We start from the raw sequence: 14,146 nt of genomic DNA on the forward strand, positions 1-14,146 counted from the left end.
AAGGCAGCTACTTAACCAACTGAGCCACCCAGGCATCCCTAGGTCTATTAATTCTTGTTTTAAATATTTAGGTACTCCTATTTTGGGTGCATAAATATTTGTTTACAAATGCTATATCCTCTTGTTGAACTGACCACTTTATTATTGTGTATGCCCATTTTGGGATCTTATTAGATTCTTTGGTTTAGATTCTATTTTGTCTGATATAAGTATAGCTACTTCAGGTTTTTTTTTGTGGTTTCCATTTGTATGGAATAATTTTTTCCATCTCTTCACTTTCATTCTGTGTATGTCCTTATATCTAAAGTGAGACCTTTGTAGGCAACATAAAAATGGGTCTTGCTTTTTTATCCAATCAGCCACCCAATGTCTTTTGTTTGGAGAGTTAAGTCTATTTACATAAAGAATAAAATAATTATTCTTTTTAAGATTTTATTTATTTATTTGACACAGAGAGAGAGAGGCAAGTAGGCAGAGTGGCAGGCAGAGGGAGAGAGGGAGGGAGAAGCAGGCTCCCACTAAGCAGAGAGCCCAGCGCAGGGCTCAATCCCAGGACCTTGGGATCATGACCTGAGCCGAAGGGAAAACTTAACCAACTGAGCCACCCAGGTGCCCCTAAAGTAATTATTGATAGGTACGTACTTTTTGCCATTTTGTTAATTGTTTACTGGCTGTTTTTGCAGTTCACTGTTTCTCTCTTTTTCTCCTGCTCTCTTCCTTGGTGGTTTGATGACTTTCTGTGTGTGCTTATATTCCTTTTTCTTTATCTTTTGTATATTTACTATAGGTTTTGGCCTTGTGGTTATCATAGGCTTACATAAAGCAGCTTATAATAAACATTACAATTTTATAAAGAATTAAATTTTTATAGGTAAGTAAATTAATGCTTAGATTAAGCAACCAGCTCAAGATCACAGAGCTAGCATGGGGAAGAGTTTAGATAGAAACTAGGTTATATGACTCCAAATCCCAACTTCTTAATTAATTATGTTATACCACTATCATGCTGCAAAAAAAACCCCAAAACAAAAACAACAACAACAAAAAAACACTCTTTGCCCTCACGAAAGCACAGTGCTAGAAACCTCAGTTGCTGGGTTCTAGAAGTATTCTGGAGATAGTAAAGGCAAAAAAAGCCAGCCAGACTGACTAATGAAAATTCTTCCACCAAGACCTCTGTAGTATATGCCTTTGAGCAGGAAGTCAACACAGGCTTATTCTAGTTTCTTCAGCAAAACAAAACAGCAAATCTGCAGTAATTAATTTCTGCTTTTAATTACTGACCACATCATTTAGCTGCTTTGATATTATTTGATACAAAATGCAAATTATTGTTTTATCTGTCATACTAATAAAGATGACTTGTAAAGCAGGAAGGAATGGAAAGAGCCCTTTATCAGTTAGTTCATGAGTTCTTTCCCAACTACAGAAAGCTAAATTCTGAAGTTTGCATATCTGAGTTAAGTTACTAGAGTCAACAAAGCAAAAAAAGTAAGTAAATTAAAAATATATATATAAAGAAACCTAAATGTCGACCTAGATAGTAAACTCTGCTAATTCTGCCTCCCCACCCCTGCCATTTTCCTCTCATCAAATTCTCTTTTGTTGTCTTTAAGCACTGGACAAATCCTTTCTGTGATTTGTTTCACAGAGTGTCCTCTCCAACACTCTCTTTTTTAGGATCTTTTCAGTTCACTTGTTATTGCCTTACCACTCTGAACAGTTTTTTGTTTTGTTTTGTTTTGTTTTTGCACAGGTAACCACCACAATAGATCTGCGGTCCCTTCACCTAACTCTTCATAATCTGAAGACCCATCTTCTTCAGAAAACCTCGTTTGGCTACTTATTCTCCCCAAGACTGAGTTAAGTGCCTTCATGCGTACGCTCCTATCTCTATTTGTACTCACCAAACTGCATAACTCATAGCTCCTGAAAAGAAGGCAATGCATTCTATTAATTTCTATGTTCCTTGTGCCTTCAGTATTGCAGGATTGAAAGGAAATTGATGCTCAATAAGTACAGAATGAATGAATAAACATGTTTACAAGTGAACAAATATTTATAATTGAAAAAGGGCAAAGTCTTAGAAGATTTGAAAGATGACTGCTTACCTTACCTTAAAAAAAATGACTAGTTTTGAAAGACAAAATCCACCTTATTTTTACTGTATTCCATCTTCCAGTTAGACACTGAGTTAATAAGCTATATTCTGTTGCCTTTCTGAACAAGCCTGGTAAGGTGCTATCTTGCAAAAATGATGCTAACTATGGTCCTGGGTAGAATTCTGCACAGGGAGCTGGTGTTTATTCATGCAATATATAGAATAACACACCAGATGCATTCTAACATAGGAAACATAGGTTCTATAATTTTAGTAGCAGAGAAGAGACTATGATACATACTTCCATCTTCTTTGTTTATGCATTTAAAAGGACATCCTATCCACTTTAAATTCAGAATGACTAGACAATGAAAAATGTATGAGTCTCAGGAAAAACAGTGCTGCTGGGAGCTGAATACCTATTATAATACAGCTTATATTCATAAAGACTGACATAACCATTACCAGAAGCACTTTATTCTGTTAAAGAGGTAGACTTTAGAACCTTGTGAATAAACTTGTTACAAATTAGATATTCAAAATAATAAGATTTAAAATAAAACCTGAATTGAATCTTATTTTCTACCCTCAGTTATAAGACTACATTCTTTTAAAAGGGTATGAAAAATTTCAACATAGAGTTATATAATCATATTGCTTTGTAATTCTTTGGCATGAGAGTGAAACAATTATGTTATCATCTTGAATCAGAGCACATCAACCTTTCCGTAGAGACATCTTCATTCTGATAACTATTCTCAGGCATGCCATGATAGATTTGGGTCAGCATATGAATTCAGATATACATACACACAGAACATTTAAGTAAACTCCCTTGACTAAAAACAATTTCACTTGAACATGGGAGAAACATGTGTTCTACTATGTTCTTTAAAAGACTCATGTTTACAGAGGTTAGGACATTGGCTTCTGGAAGCTCTTTGCTGAAAGGTTTTATAACATTAAGTATTAATTAGACTTCTACATAAGAAGAGCACCAGGCAAGAAGCAAATACACATATTTGCAGATATAATTCAAATTCTATATTCATGGAGTTTAATCTCTGATTCTGTGGTATCATATTTTTGTTTTGTTTTGTTTTTTAGAGGAAACAAAGTAAGCCACAAAAAGCTCTCCTAAACAATGTGAACAGTGAATCTATGAGGCACTAAGTGTAGGAGACATTTGAAACTCTAGTGTGAGAGAATGGGTCAGAACTGTGCACGTAAATTTTATGTTGTATATCTAAAATAGCACAGAAAAGTGTAAAAGCACCAAATAGGGATTGAGAAGCTTCTGGCTCTTGAGTTCCACTAATTAAGCTCCACAATCTTCTACATTGGGCTTCAGTTCCTTCCTATACAAAGTAGTGAGTGGCTAAGATACCTCTTAATGCTCTTCTTTCAAATCCTCTTGGTCTTATCTACCTCCAAGGTCTTTAGTCACTTATTCTAGCTCCAGTGGAGGCCCAACCAATTTTGCACAGACTACAAATAACATTATGTGGGCCAAACCCAGTGGCCTAATGCCTCATGCCCATTCTGTACACCTTGTGCCTTCTACCCTGGGGATTCCACCGTGATGCTGAGGGTCAGACCTTGTGAGGATCTGCTTAGTGCCCGTTCTGGGAAGTGCAGGAGAATTACTGCACTTTACCACTACAGAACCCACAGCAGACAGATAAAATTCTTCTTTCTTCCTCCCTCAGAGAGACTGTCCTGAGAAGCAGTCACTTCTTCAGGTTCTCTGAAGAGGTCCTAGCTCACAAGATGCTCTGTTGGGTACTCCTTGTATTGTCTCTCCCTCCACCCCTTCCTCATGCCTGCTCCTTGGGACTGCAGTCTTCAAAAAGAAAGAAAGAAAGAAAGAAAGAAAGAAGAAAAGTAGCAGCACATAAAGCTCTGCTCTCTGGATAACTCAGGTTAAGATAATTAGTTTTAAATTTCCTTCTATTCCAGGTGCCTCGTTAGCGCAGTAGGTAGCGCGTCAGTCTCATAAATTTCCTTCTATTCCATATCCTGACTTACTCTTAGAAGATGCTGGTGTATAATCATCAACTCTTGAAATTGGTATCTTCGATCTTGAAGTCCATTCCTTTTGTGTATTTCATTAAACTCTTTTGGTAGTTGAGTTATCAGTAATGTTTGCTCATTTGTTATGTGCAAACTGTGAGTTATGGGATTAGTCACTAAGAAATAAATCAGTCAGTAGTACTTGCCAAGGCATGCTAAGTGCAGGTTATAAGAAAGGAATGTTTGGCCCCTGCCTCCCAGAAGCTTAGAGACATGGAATATAAATAAGTGAAACTATCTAAATAGAAAACATAAAAATACCTATATACTCAAGTAGGTATATAAAATTGCTTGAAGTTGCTGGGATAACTTTAACCTTAAAATGAGACAAAGCAAATCTGGAAGGGTTTCATGGAGAACATAGCTTTGAGTCTTTTTGTTTGCTTTAAATAATGGAACAGATGTAATTTGGTATTGAGAAATTGGCATGCCATCCCAGGTAACAGAAGGCTGTGCTTTCTCAGAAGCAGAGACTGACACATGGAATCACTTGGCTGGTCAGTGAGAATAACAAAGATGGATAGTAAAGATGGGTAAATAGCAGAGGAACCTACAGCATGGGACAGAGTTTTAATTCACAAGGAGTTGTTCTTTGGAATTTCTGAGCAAGAGAAATGAAGTAAGCTTCATTTGTCCTTGAATTTCTCCGCTCATTCCCTTAGAACCAAATCCTGCACTTTTTATGGGGAAAAAAATTCAGGAAGAGGCAAGACTGAAGAACCAGATCTCTTTGTGCGACATCCTGAAAGTCCATTAATTTCATAATACATCTACATCTCACCTGGGCATGCCAGACACACTTTTCATCCTAACATGGCAAAGCTACAGTCTTGCAATGCTTGCTTCTTCAAATCATCAGCATGGCTTTCTATGCATCTCTCAATACCATTTGCTAACAGAAGAATCTGTTTTCATGTGTTGCCACTTGTTTTTCTTGTGTTTTATAGATATTTCTACAGTGATAGGAAGAATTTCTCCAGTAGTATAAGGATTTTGATCATTTATTTACTAATAAATAAGAAATACCAATCAAGGCTAATTAAACAATTACTACATTTAATGGAATTTTTAAGAGTAATGGGCTGATGACTTTAACATAATCCCCTACCAAAACTGCAAAAGTTATATTTATGTTGTGGTTCACTTTTTACTTTTTTGCTAATATTTTGTTGGGTAATATCTGAACACACAATGAACACATAGAGTGAAGCCCATCTTTAATAAATGTGGAAGAAAGTTCATATTTGAAATTATCTTATTGTCACTACAAATTTTGGTGGATATTTTTGTTTCATATGATTAGATTTCATTGTGTTTGTTTTATTTTGCAATGTGGCTAATGAAGAAAGGTCAGAGAGAAGTTTCAATTGAGTAAATTTTTTCTTGTTATTTATTTCTGGCACACTTTGGCATTATCTTTGACTCTTAGGTTTTGTGTAGGAATCGGTTTGTGAAATTTAGTTACTGAGTATAATGATTAAATCCTTTAACTAGACCCACATAAACTGAGTGAAGTCATGGGGCTACTGTGAAACCCCCAAAAGCAGAACATCCACTCTCTTGTCAAAGAATCTCATACCTTAAGTGAGCTGACTATCTAAAGAAGCCAGTCACAAGGGTGCCTGGGTAGCTCATTCAGTTAAAAGTACCTTCCGCTCAAGTCAGGATCCCAAGGATTGAGACTCCTGCATTGGGCTCCCTGCTCAGCAGGGGGCCTGTTTCTCCTGTCCTTCATCCCGCTCTTGTGCTCTCTCACTCTCTCTCTCAAATAAATAAGTAAAATCTTAAAAAAAAAAAAAAAAGAAGAAGAAGCCAGTTACAAAAGACAACACATTCCATGACTCCTTTTATATGAAATGTCTAGACTAGGCAAATCTACAGAGACAGGAAGTAGAGAGGTAGTTGCTTAGGGCTGGGAGGATGGGGAGATAGGGAGGTTTTAGCTAAAGAGTACGGAATTTCTTTTTGAGGTGATGAAAAGTTCTAAAGTTGACTATGCTGTTAGTTGCACATCTCTGTATATAAATACTGATATATTAAAAACCACTGAATTGTACACTTTAAATAAGCGGATTGGGGGCGCCTGGGTGGCTCAGTGGATTAGGCCGCTGCCTTCGGCTCAGGTCATGATCTCAGGGTCCTGGGATCGAGCCCCACATCGGGCTCTCTGCTCCGCAGGGAGCCTGCTTCCTCCTCTCTCTCTGCCTGCCTCTCTGCCTACTTGTGATCTCTCTCTCTGTCAAATAAATAAATAAAATCTTTAAAAAATAAATAAATAAATAAATAAGCGGATTGTATGGTATGTGAATTACATCTCAGTAAAGCTGTTATTAAAAGAAAGAAAGAGAAAGAAGGAAAAGAAAGAGGGAGGAGTAAAATAGATAAGTAAAAAAGATAAAAGAAAAATAAAATTACACAGCAAGTAAAAAAAAATTCAAACATTTCATCTACAAATTGAGTGATTATGCCAAGGTCAATTTATACTAAAAATTAGTCAAGCTTAACAACTTTCTTATATTTTTCTATGTATAAAATAAAGATTTTTTTTCTTTTAAATTAAACATGGCAGTAAAGTTTTCTTCCTGGATCCTAGGGAATCATCTCATATTATCCCTTGAAATGTGTACTCTCACTTTTATTTACTTAAAAGATAAGCTTTCAATCATTAGCTTGGAAGGTAAGAACACTTGTCATTCTTCTCCAGAGAATGTACATGGTGTTGTAAAATAAGAACATGCTTTGAAAATGGATTTGGATCTTGCCTCTGCCACTAATCACTGAGACTCATTTTGTTCATCTATAAAGTGGGGATAATAATATATACCTCACAGGACTGTCATAAAGACTAAATGAGACAGTTTTTTAAATCTCTTTGTATTACAGTAACTGGCTCATGGTAAATGCCTAGAATCATAGCTCTTATTATCTTTCGGTATATTTTAGAAGTACCCATACTCATACTGACTACTGAAATCTATAAGATTGCATTATACATTTAGGAAAAATTAGAGAAAATATTGTTAACATGCATTGAAAATTTTTTTTCACAAGTTCTGACTAGTACTTTTACTCTCAAATTTGGAAAATTTAAAGGATTTCTGACCTTTAGAAATCAAGGAAGGTAAACAAAAAAGAAATGAGGAATATTTATTTATTTATTTATTTATGAAGATTTTATTTATTTGCGAGAGAGTGAGAGAAAGCATGAGAGGGGAAAGGGTCAGAGGGAGAAGCAGACGCCATTCTAATAAGCAGGGAGCCAGATATAGGACTCCCAGATCATGACCTAAGCCAAAGGCAGTCACTTAACCAACTACGCTACCCAGGTGCCCCAAAATGAGGAATATGTAAAGAGTCTTACCTGCCCTATTATGAAACTAACATCTTATTTTTCGTAGAAATTTCAACTTGACCTTCTCACACTTGCTAATAACATCTTCTTGGAGAATAGAAAAGAGATGATATTCTCAGGCCAACTGTATTACTGTTTTTTTTTTCTTTATGCATTTTTAAATGACTTTGACATTTTTCATTACAAAATGCTTTTAACTTTGTGTTTTTAATTATGTTAGTGAACCCTGAGACCAAATGGCAAACATTTAACTTTAAAATGTACTGAATAAATAAAAACAAAGTATACAAGTGCACTGGTGATTCACTTTCTTTTAAAATAAAGACTCATGTCAAATTCCATTATTTTGTCACAGATTTACCAAATTTGTATGCATGCAGTATAGTGTATTTGAAGTAGAGCAAATTGGGAAAATTAGACTCCACTAAGTGCTGAACTTCTCTGCACACAATTAAAACCTGCTTGAAAAATGTATAATCAACTGAGATCATCAATTATGCCTTTTACTTGAAGGATATGCACGGAAATCAGGATAAAAAGGTAGGGAAGCCAGGCCTCAATTTACAAGACAAATATATCTGGCTTTTGCTTTCAAGTCATAAAAGGATCTTCTGAGTGGAAGCTAGCAGACATTTTTCTTCATCATTTTTTGCATCAAAAGATGACTCCAGTTGCCCCTTTACAAGGAACTGATGAGAGTCTCGGGACTTCTGATAGACTGTCTTGAAAAACAACTCAAAATCATACCAAAATCCAATTTTTGCATCATGAGCTAGACACAACTTATTTTAGAGGAAAAGGTTTTCTGTTAAGAATAAAAATTGGATATTTATCATAATTAAATATTATAGTGACTGAAAAGACATTTAACCTATTGAAATTTCTACTGTAGGAATGATTTTAACAGAAAATAAAATCTATTATTGACACTCTTCCTTCAGGGTTAGAGGAAAAGGCAGTCAGAAGGAAGGGAAGGGAGCCCAAAAGGCTCTCAGCTGCCTTTAAGATGGAAAAGGGTAAAAGGCCACAAAGGAGAGAGAAAGCTCTTGAGGCAGGGCAACCTAAGGAGGATTTTTAAAGACTCTGTGGGGGATGAGGGCAGGTAAAGAAAAAAACAACAAAATTAAATTGATGAATTTGTTAAAAGACAACTCGGATTTGTTCATGAGGTACAAAATGTTCCAACTTTTTAAAAGCTACCAAGACTAAACATTGTGGTAAAAACATCAGGAAAAAAATTAAAAAATCAGACAGATTATGAACCAAAGGTGCCACAGTGATTTTTTATTCTGAAGAGTATTCTCATTAAATTCACACTCTCTGTGAAAGAGAGGAGCCTGTTCATACAAGTGGAGCCAGGGCCAAGGCTACTGACTGAAGACCAGTCTCCAGTCCTCAAGTTGTGGGAACCCACTGACACTTTTTAAAGAAGGAAGAAAAGAATAATGAAGGGTTGCTTTAGTCAACATAAGTTGTGTGCTCACCATTCTCCTAGTTGAGCAAATCTGTGAAACACTCTGTTAATCTGACAGGGTGACTTCTGGTATACCTGATGGTGCAAGGCAGTCCCCAGAGTGAGAAGGGGCATGACCCAGTACCTTCTGAACGTGCACCAGGGCTTCACTCTGGTCTACTTTGCATGGTACAACCACCCTTGCAAAATGTGGACTGCTGGGGAAAGCATCACTTACTAGCCTCCAGCGGAAGCCCTTTACAAACCACCTTTCCTTCCTTTTCACTTATGTCAAGACTTGGGTAAAGTCAAGAAATTTCAGAGGTTGAACACATTTTACCTAGCTCACCTGCTTACCTATTAAGGGCTATGACGATGTTTCCAAACTGTCCAAAACACAGAGCACATCTAATGTGTATGTGGCAAAATACCAAAAGAGAACATTAAGATTTTTGTCTTTCAAATTTAATAAAGGAGAAAGGCCTCATTCAGTGTTTTAAAGTTCCTCCAAAGGGGAAATGAATAAAACCTCGAGAGCTGAAAAAATAAACACTCTAATTCTAACAATATTTTTTACTAAACATACATTTTCTGTCTACCTGCCCCTCCTGCACACTGCGCCTAAGTTGTTGCAACTGTCTAAAGCTCCTTTGATGCAACAGCTGCAGGGATATAGCTCAGTGACTAAGAATAATGATAAAGCATTATGACAGTTTCAGCACATTGGTAAACCAAGAGAGTAATGGGCTTACCTTCTACTTGTGAAGCCTTCAGCTATAGGCATTTTGAGATCAAGAAAATACAGGGAAAAGACACTTGTTATCCTACTTTGTTTCTTGAATCACAGAAGTATATAGCCTTGGAGGGCCTCTGTTGTACTAAGTTGATCATGGTAACCAACAACCCAAAGACCATCTTATGGCTATCCTTCAGGAAAATGAACTATGTGAGCATCCTTCCAGTGGTGCTTATGTAGCAGTATTCATGTGATACCAGTCCCTGTCAGACTGCGTTAGACCAATTTGTACCCAGTGTGTCATGTCTATGCCTTCACAATGATAACAAAACAATTTTCAGACATGTTAGTATTTTGAAATATCCTTAAAGAACAGAGTTTCAAACGCCATTCTTGGTTTTCTTGGCAATCCAAAGTTTTGTTTGTTTACTTTTCCACATTTATTTGAGGTGTTATTGACATGCAAAAATTACATATATTTAGGTGGTACCATGTGATTTCTTAAAGGTGTATGATGTGATGATTTAATATATGTATACATTGTGAAATGATTACCACAATCAACTTAATTAACAGATCCATCACTTCACATAGTTACCACTTTTTGGTGTGTGGGGTAAGAACACCTAAAATCTATTCCCTTAGCAAATTTAAAGTGTATGGCACAGTATTTTTATTAAAGATTTTATTTATTTATTTGACAGACAGAGATCACAAGTAGGCAGAGAGGCAGGCGGGGCGGGGGGAGCAGGCTTCCTGCTGAGCAGAGAGCCCGATGTGGGGCTCGATCCCAGGACCCTGGGATCATGACCTGAGCTGAAGACAGAGACTTTAACCCACTGAGCCACCCAGGTGCCCCTGTACGGTACAGTATTAACTACAATCACCATGCTATACATTAGTTTCTAAAAACTTATTCATCTTATAACTGAAAGTTACTGCTCTTTGACCAACATCTCCCTATGTCCCCTACCCTCCAGCCCACTGCTCTACTCTCAGGTTTTATAAGTTCAACTTTTTTAGATCAAAGGGCAGAATGATTTTATCTTTTATGGAAGAATAGTATTCCATTGCATATAAGCACACATGCTACATCTTATTTATCCACTCATCCACTGATAGACACCTAGATTATTTCCAAATTTTGACTATTGTGAAATATGCTGCAATGAACATGGGAGTGTAGATGCCTCTTCAAGATCCTCATTTTTTTTCTTGTGGATATATACCCAGAAGTGGGATGGCCAAATCATACAGCAGTTCTGTTTTTAATTTCTTGAGGACTTGTCACACCATTTTCTATAGTGTCTGCACCAAGTTACATTCCCATCAGTAGTGTAGAAGGGTTCATTTTTCTCTGCATCCTTGCTGTCTCTTGTCTTTTTGATAGGAGACATCCTAACGGGTGTGAGATTATATCTCATTGTGCTTTTGATATGCATTTTTGATTGTGATGTCAAGCACCTTTCCACATAGCTGTTGGCTATTTGTATGTTTACTTTGGGAAAATGTCTATTCATGTCCTTTGCTCAATTTTTTAAAAAATCACATATTTTTACTATTGAGTTGTCTAACCATTATATATTTTGAATATTAACCCTTTTTATCAGCTATATGGTTTGCAAATAATTTCCCCACATTCTGTAGGTTGCCTTTTCATTTTATGGTTTCCTTTACTATGCAGAAGCTTTTCAGTTGGATGTAATCCCACTTGTTTATTTTTGCTTTTGTCGCCTGTGCTTTTGGACTGACAACTTAAAGTTTTAACAGTGAATGTAAGGTGATTTGAATAGAGTCTGAATATTGCTTCTTCTCCTGTATTGATCCATTTATGCATGTGTCTGATGGGAAACAAGGGAGGGGCCAAAGAGATATCTTTTTTTGGAAGTACAGGAAAACTGATACCTGAAGTACCTGTCTCACCAGCACACACACTGCCAAAGAGATTAAATTCAAATGAGTTGTACGTGGCATGCATAATGATGTACATATTTTGTTTCCCATAGTGCTCTTGAGGACCAATTAGTGTATGCATGAAGTGGATTCTTTTAGACATAATACTGCAGGACCAAATAATTCCATTGCATCTTTAAAAGTAAAAATAGCAAATAAAATGAATCAAGGTACAACGTGTAACATGATGTATGCATTCTGCTGAAATTAATTGAGTTCTAATTAAATTCCTTAGAGCAAGATAAATTAGATTATTTTTCAAGCACATTTTAGAACTTCACCTAATGAAGTTCTATGAGTGAAAAAGGCAGAATGGGTTTTATTTAATGACTTGGTTGCTGATACCTTATCTCAGAGTGAATAAGAGGTCAGACAGACCTTGGGTCATTTCTTACTTAAGTGAGACAGATATTACATTAACTTCAGAAAAACTGGCTAAAATGAGCCTAGGATCTTCTTCACATTGATACAAAAATAATTTATTGAGGCATTTAGTTATGTGGTTTCTCCCAATATTTTCTTCCCCTCATGTTCTGAGTCCCCTGGAGTCAGAACAGTTTTTATTAAGAAGGAAAACAGAGGATTAAAACAAATGTTCCTTTTGTTTCTGATTCCATGGAGAGGATTAGGTTAAGGGTAGGAAAGGCAGACATCAGCTAGAGAAGGGAGGCCACAGAAATATCAAGTTGGTGGCGACTGGGTGGCTCAGTTGGTTAAGCAACTGCCTTCAGCTCAGGTCATGATCCTGGAGTCCCAGGATTGAGTCCCACATTGGGCTCCCTGCTCAGGAGGGAGTCTGCTTTGCCTTCTGACCTTCCTCCCTATTTCTCTCATAGAAGAAGAAGAAGGAGAAGGAGAAGGCGAAGGAAGGAGAAGGAGAAGGAGAAGAAGAAGAGGAAGAAGAAAAAGAAGAAGAATCAAGTTGGGGAAAGATTTCTCAAGACTAGGGCAGGTTCTACAAGGGAAAGAGATGGAGACACAGCCCTCCATGCCACTCTAGAGAGGGGAAAGTTATAGACATCAAGGTGGAATACTGTGGTAGACCACTTAGGTAAGTTGTATCCCAGGAACCCAGGCCTCTAGCTTGCATGGATTGCTGTGCCCAAGGATGGCATAAAATCCACAAAGCTTCTGGATTCCAGGGGATAATGCAGGCTTGGAAAATATGTATGCTGGTAGTCCAGTATGGTTTTTTATTTTAAGATTTATTTATTTATTTGAGAGAGAGAGCACGCACTAGCGGGGAAGGTTGGCGGAGGGAGAGGGAGAGAGAATCTCAAGCAGACTCTGCACTGAGCACAGAACCTGACATGGGGCTCGATCCCACAACCCTGAGATCACAACCTGTGCTGAAACCAAGAGTGGGACTTAACAGATTTCACCACCCAGCTGCCCCAGTCCAGTATGTTTTGATACACATAAGATCCTGAGTTCTCTGTTTGGCCCAAAAGTAATGGGCAGGGCTAGAAGAAGTAACATGGAAGGGTCTGGGATAAATTGGGAGTGGGGAAAGGGAACACAGTCTCCAATTGGCTCAAAGAGAATTTCTTCTGAGTCCAAGTCAAGAGAATATGAAAGCAGATTTAAGTTGTTTTGTGGAAAGCTGGAACAGAAAGTCTCTCTTCCACTCTTGAGAAAGTTCATTTCCATTTTGTTAGCTAAGAAGTCATTCATGAATAAAGCATCTTGTTTACCCTCCAATCTCCTCTTTTTCCTACTCCATTGGAAAATGCTTGGAATTTTTTATGGGGAAAGATTATAGTTTATTTGATTTGCGGGGAGGGTGATGAGTAAAGTCTGAAGGGATGGAATAGGCAAAAAAAGAAAGGTTTACAAAGCTAAAGTACACTTAAATGATGTTCTTAAGGATAAATGAAATAGACAAGAAATCATGTGTAATAATATCTAGCAAAATAGAGCTATTCATATGGTATTTGCTAATTTTTCTAGAATGATAACATGTAAAATCAAAGAAGACTAGGTTAAGAAACTGAGAAAGTTACCCAGCCATGAATGGATACTACCCAATCCATATTCCAGCTCCACAGCCAATCTGATGAAGGTGAGAAATGAGGCCCTATGAAGAACAGAACATGATGGCTGCTGTGATATGTATTTTATAAAATGTTTTCTTACAAAATATTTTCTCCTGTGCATTCCCTGAAATATATCAGTGAGGGAAAAAAGAGATGCCAGTTATCTCACTAACTCACACTTTTATGTTTGGCACATAAACTTTTTTTTTTTTTTTAAGATTTTATTTATTTGACAGAGAGAGAGATCACAAGTAGGCAGAGAGGCAGGCAGAGAGAGAGGAGGAAGCAGGCTCCCCGTGGAGCAGAGAGCCCGATGTGGGACTCGATCCCAGCACCCCGGGATCATGACCCGAGCCAAAGGCAGAGGCTTTAACCCACTGAGCCACCCAGGCGCCCTGGCACATAAACTTTTGATTCAGTTGATAATCCCAGGATACATCTG

At 37.2% G+C, this 14,146-nt stretch overlaps 1 protein-coding gene across 1 annotated transcript in view; it reads right to left on the minus strand.

Moving 5' to 3' along the window:
• Window positions 1-14,146, minus strand: part of SLC35F1 (solute carrier family 35 member F1) — a 398,751-nt gene that overhangs the window by 155,469 nt on the left and 229,136 nt on the right. The window lies entirely within an intron of this gene.

Source organism: Meles meles, chromosome 5 (genome assembly GCF_922984935.1).
Source record: "Meles meles chromosome 5, mMelMel3.1 paternal haplotype, whole genome shotgun sequence".
Taxonomy (NCBI): Eukaryota; Metazoa; Chordata; class Mammalia; order Carnivora; family Mustelidae; genus Meles; species Meles meles.